The following is a 6,800-nucleotide window of genomic DNA, read 5'->3' on the forward strand; positions in this document are numbered from 1 at the left end:
CTTCCTGCTGAACCCTGCAGCTTCCTGCTGAACCCTGCTGCTTCCTGCTGAACCCTGCTGAACCCTGCAGCTTCCTGCTGAACCCTGTTGCTTCCTGCTACGTCCATCCATGCTCTGCTGGGCCACGCTACATCCTGTAACGCCCTGCAGCGCCCTGATATGACATGAACTACTACGACTACTAGGGGTGTGACGAGATTAAAACGTGACGAGATTGCTCGTTGAGGTGAAAAGTTTACATATTGTGTTTGTCTTGTCTGTCACTCTTTCGCCGTTTATTATTTCCGCAGGAAAACCAAAATGTTGCCACACAAATGATTTAAAAGTGGCAGGGGGATCTTCAATAGTAATTCCACGCTCCATCATGCTGACATCACATCGCCTCACGAGACAACTTTTCACCTCGACGAGAAATCTTGTCTCGTTCTCGTGAACCCAATCTCGTGATGTGTCTTGTCTCGTGGAGTAAGCGTCTTGTCACACCCCTAAGGACAACCATTTGAAGTCACTGTTCCATTATTAATTGCCACTGTTCATCACAGCCCCAACCGGCACCGTCAGACACCGCCTACCAAGAGCCTGGGTCTGTCCGAGGTTTCTTCCTAAAAGGGAGTTTTTCCTCGCCTCGAATTGAATTGAATTTCCTTAGGATAACAATGAATATACAACATAGCATATATGAAATATATATATATATATATATATATATATATATATATATTTATTATTATTATTATTATTATTATTATTATTATTATAATGGCCCAGGGTGACCAATAGGCTAACCCATGACAGACCTGCCAACCAATCACGAGAGATTTTTCTTGTTAGAAGTAGTGGTTTCATCCAATCCTGAGTGAGGAAATTCCAGCCAGGCCAGACGTTCTCTGGCCTGGCATTTGTCGCTGCTATTCATATGCTAATTAAAGCCATTAGCACCTCCGTGGGAGCTCTCCATATACGTCATGGTTCATTTTCTGACAATATGTGGCACAGCCAAAACGTGATGTTCACAGGCTGAAAATTGTCGATAACTGCCGAAAATTAGGGGGATTTCAGGGCGTTTACGGGGATGAAAATCCCACTTTTCATGCAGTGTATGAGGAGCAACATGAGAGAGAAATTTGGTAAAAATTGATCGTTGTTTAGGTACATTAAACAACATTTTTCCTTACAATAGCCTCAATGAAGCAGAAACGCGTAATCCTTTGCCTGTCCAGCCTCCAGAGGGAGTCAGCCCTCACCGCCGGCGTTGTCGCCGCCGCCAGAGGGTCTTTGCCATTTTACTCGACCTCCAGAGGGGCTCCGCTTTCGCCGTTCTGCTCGGCCTCCAGATGGAGTCAGCCTTCGCCGTCGGTGTCATCGCCAGCCTCCAGAGAGGTCGCCAGAGACGTTCCGCCTTCACTGCCTTCACCGCTGCCCGCAGCCCCCCCGGTCCTCGAGCCCTGCTGTCCTCAGTTCCCGAGCCCCACCATCGCCTGTTCCAGCGCACCTATTTTTCCTCCTTTATTCTCCCTTTGCCCTCCATGGGTTGACTTTCATGATTTCTTGGTTATCATTGTCATACATTTTCTGTTGACTGACTATTTGATTAAGAACTACAGCCATGTGAAATGGGAAAGAATCAATTCAAGTTTGCTTATATTTTGTTTTGCTGACCAATGTTTTTTAATATGCTGAGAGTAGAAGTTCAGACGTCAGTTAGATGTGTCATGTGGTAATGAGGTCAGACTGCTGATGATCACACCCTCTGACTTGAAAAGATTTAAAAGAAGCAGACACAGAGTTTCATCTCAGTCACAAAGCAGTCACAGCATGACTGCAGCTAGACAGAAGATGAATGTAAGTATTCATGCAATGTCATGAACTGTTAAATAAGGCAAATGGTAAGTTTGGAGAATCTGTGTTATTGTGAGAATTGATGTCTTTACTGTAAATGTGACATATGATTTCTGCATATCTCCAACAAAATGTAACATTGTCAATTGTTCATCTTGTGCAAATTTGAAAGGTTGTGTTGTGATCCAAACTGAGCTGTTATCTCAGCCATTCTTTATCCAATTGCCATCAAAGTTGCTCTGAGTGCTTGTTCATGCCATGGCAATGCCATTCCTGCTAGTGTACTGCTTGGCGCCCTAATCTAATCTGATGGTAATTTAGCCAAATAGCACCCCTCCAGGTCTGTCTGCCTCTGTCCCCTCAGTGCTAACAGACTTCAGTTGGGATGAGAGCTGTTATATTCTTCACTTTTTCGTGTTACTAGATATAACAATGATTACCCGGACTACAATGGAATACTGTACCGGGCCCAGTTGGTTCATCCGGCGGGAGGCTGAGAGCTCCGCGCCAGACAGCAGCTGCTCCTCAGCCGTCCAGGAGCAGAGCTTCACCTCGCTGCGCCACAGACCCCCGTGGCAGCAGAGTCAATGTCTCTATGCAGGAAAAAATCTTTCCATTATTATGGCTTAGCTCCCGTCACAATTGGTACGGCCACTAGAAGGCGCCGCTGCCTATTAAGAAATGTAAAAATATAGGTCATAATTACTGCTTGTACAAACGACATTGTTTTTCGGTGAGGACATGTTTTAATGGTCGTATTTCTTCATGTGTCTTTTTAAGTGTATTTGTCATCTATCGTGAATCACATTTTTTTGCAGCTTTTTGTATAAAATGTTCCATATTCAGTATAAACAATAATACTTTTAATTATTAGTAGTATTATTATTATAATAATATAAAAATTACTTTAATGATTTCTTGGTTATCATAAATTGTTGCCATACATTTTCTGGTGATTGACTATTTGATTAACAACTACAGCCATGTGAAATGGGAAAGAAAGAACTAGTTCGTGTTTGCTTATATTTTGTTTTACTGACCTATTTTGTTTTTTTACATGCTAAGAGTAGATGTTCAGACGTCAGTAAGATGTGTCATGTGATAATGAGGCCAGACTGCTGATGATCACACCCTCTGACTTGAAGAGTTTAAAAGAAGTAGATACAGAGTTTCATCTCAGTTGCAAAGCAGTCACAGAAGAAGAAGAAAAGCTACTGATTGCATTAACCAAATAACTAACTTGACTCCCAACTCCTTTAAAAAGACACTGTTGTGAGCAATCTTCAGTCATTCTTCTGTACACGCTGTGAGTGCTGTAAAACTGACTTGCGCTTACAAATAAAAGCAATCTTCAAGAGAAGTGATTTTGTCCATTCTTTGACATTGGTAAAACGTAAACTCTTAAGAGAGTGTCAATACATTATTTGGAAAATTATGTAGAAACTTGTAATAATGGACATCTGCGAGAAGTTGAGTTGTGAGAACCAGTGGAGAAACAGGCAGGTGTTTTGGCGAGTAACCCATCGCTACTACATACACCACAGATACCTCACCTTTCACCATCGCAGCCCCCCTCCGCTCTGGATATCCCTACCCATACACAGCTGACCTATGTATTATTACTGTTAATGCTAGGGGTGGGGGGGGGGGATGGATACAGCATAGTATGACACTATTATTCGTGGCAATACCATGTTGATACACAGAAGCCAGGTATCGATCATTTTTAAATACAAATTGCACTTGAAAATTTAAAAGAAAAATGAAAAATTGAAGTAAGATGAACAAGCAAAGAACATTTATCTTTTAAAGATAAAACAGATGATGACAAAGTTTTCTTTTGGGAACATTGTGCCTGTCATAATGTGCATGCCAACTACAGTTGTGTCACTACGATTTCATGACATTTAATTTAATAAATCAACACCTTGTGTTGTTACTGCCCTATTCCAGTCACTTTTGGTATATGTTTTAAAGGTATAATATGTAATATTTCTATATATTAATGCAGCAGAGACCTATTGTACTGATAACACAACATGCTCATTAAGTTTTGTTTTAGTATGATTGTTTTAACCACAGTTAACAGCACTGGGTTGACCCATAATTAAGTTTGCCACGTAACGTAAGGATAAAGATGATGGTGCGAGCACATTGCAACGCTTCATGTCTCTCCAGATTTTGCAAATTAGTGGTAATATGCTTGTTTATCTCAAGCGTTTTTGGTAAAAACAGTTTAGCATACATATTGTACACCCGACAGGAACTTTTGGACATTGATTCCTGCAATTCTGATATCGTTATTAGCGTAATTCCAGAGATCGCTAAACCAACGGCACCTCCGAACATCCCCACACCGACCAAATGGACACGCAAACATCGCTGCAGAGAGTCTCGCAGTGGAATTCGAGCAAGGCTAAAGCTAACTCCACATCGATTCGCCCTTTCAAGCCTTTTCCTCGCCAGTGTTCGCTCGCTGGCGAACAAAATGGATGAACGGCGGGTGCGGATCACCACACACAGAGTGATTTTGGACTGCAACATCATGATTTTCACAGAAACCTGGATTAACAGTGAAATACACAACAGCGCTATCGAGCTAGCTGGACGCTGCCTCCTCCATGCGGACAGAACAGCTGAAGACTCTGGTAAGACCAGAGGTGGGGGCTTGTGCATTTATGTCAACAAAACGTGGAGCACAGACACCACCATCACGAGAGTCACTGCACAGCTGACCTAGAGTATCTCATGGTTAAGTGTAGACAGAGAGTTTACATCTACTGTAGTAACAGCGGCCTATATACCACCGGATGCTAATGCTAAGATTGCCATGAAGAACTGCATTCTGCTATCAGTAAACAACAAACCCTGCATCCAGAGACAGCCTACAATGTTGCGGGAAACTTCAACTCAAATTTAAAGACTGTACTGCCTACGGTCCATCAAAATGTATCATGTCCTACAAGAGGAGAACATATTTTAGATCAAGTCTACACAAATATGGCTGATGCATACAAAGCTGCTCCCCTCCCCCATCTAGGACAGTCAAATCACCTCTCAGTGTTTCTACTGCCCAAGTATTCAGCACTCATCAAACGTGTGAAACCAACAGTAAGAACAGTCAAAGTGTGGCCAGGGGGAGCTGATTTGGCACTTCAGCAGCGTTATGACTAGCATACTGACTGGAGATGTTCGCAACTCAGGCCACTCATGACTCCCACACGGACATTGATTCATATGACTCCTCCATTCTGGACTGTATCAATGAGATATTGCATTCAGATCAGGTGATGCTCAAGCCTATAACTCATCCAGGGCTAACCTAAAAAGGGGCATCAAAAAGGCCAAGCTCAACCACAATCTAACGATTGAGGATCACTTCAAGAACAACTCCGACCCCCAATGCATGTGGCAAGGCATCCAGGCCATCACATATTACAGAACTACTAACTCCACACCCTCTGTCACCGACACCTCCTTGTCTGATGAGCTGAACAACTTCTATGGCCGCTTTGATAGGGACAACAAGGAGGTGGCCATCAAGGCTGTGGTCTCTGCAGATCACCAGCCCCTCACACTCTTCACCTATGATGTGTGTGTGGCACTGAGGAGGACTAATGCATGAAAGGCTGATGGTATCCCTGGACGTGTACTTAAGGCCTTTGCTGTGCAGTTGACTGAGGTTTGGACTGACATATTTAATCTGTCACTAGCCCTGGCAGCTGTACCCACATACTTTAAAACCACCTCCATCATACCGGTGCCAAAAAACACCACACCAACAAGCCTTAATGACTTCCGTCCAGTTGCACTCACCCCCATCATTATGAAGTGCTTTGACAGGCTAATCCTGGCCCATCTCAAGACCTGCTTAAACCCTCACTGGACCACTTCTAATTTGCCTACAGTCAGAACAGGAACACAGAGGATGCCATTTCTATGGCACTTCACTCTGCCCTGTCCCACCTTGACAATAGCAACACCTATGCTGTTCATTGACTTTAGTTCAACATTCAACACCCTCATCCACTCCAAACTGATCACCAAACTCAGTGAACTTGGTATCATTACCTCCCTCTGTAACTGGGTTCTGGAATTCCTAACCAACAGACCTCAGTCTGCTAGGTTAGATAATCACACGTCCTCAATCATCACCCTGAACACCGGCGTACCACAGGGATGTGTGCTGAGCCCTCTCCTTTACTCCCTCTTGACCTATGACTGCACACCTGTACATGGTTCTAACATCATTGTCAAGTTTGCAGATGACACTAAAGTGATTTGTCTCATCAGTAACAGTCATGAGACGGCCTACAGGGAGGAGGTCCACTTCCTAACATCGTGGGGCACTGACAACAACCTGCCTCTCAACACCAAGAAGACCAAAGAGCTCACTGTGTCACGGCTTATCCGTAACTCATGTCTTAATATTCCATTTTTGGTGTTCTGTGTGTGTGTGTGTGTTTGGGCAGCCGTGGTTTTCTCCAAGGCACTTGGCTCTTCAGCGCAGTTGAAAGCGATCTCCTAAACAAGCGATCTCTAATCAAGCGATCTCCTAATCAAGTGATCTCCTAATCAAGCGCCATCACAAGTCTACTCCTGAGTTCCAGGCAGCCAGCGCCAGTTTGTGTCACTCACATGGTAACTTACAGTTGGCCAAAACTCTTGGAACTTCTAGTGAAACCTTTTGTTGTTGTGGATACCCCTGTGCTAACACCTTTTTTTTCTGTTGTGAGTCAAATGTAGATTTGTCAGAGAGATGCAGCAGCTACTCCTCCTCCGTCCAGGAGCAGAGCTTCACACTCGCTGGGTCACCAGAAGAGTTTTGTACAGCATGACTCTGGACGGTAAAAGTTAGATCCCATTAGCCCTTGCTTCACAGCGGAGTGTTCAGCTCAAGTCAAAATAATTCCAGCGCTGGCTTATCAGCGCCAGAGAGTTGACTGCTGGAACTCAAAGAC

Source organism: Perca flavescens, chromosome 3, assembly GCF_004354835.1.
Source record: "Perca flavescens isolate YP-PL-M2 chromosome 3, PFLA_1.0, whole genome shotgun sequence".
Lineage (NCBI taxonomy): Eukaryota > Metazoa > Chordata > Actinopteri > Perciformes > Percidae > Perca > Perca flavescens.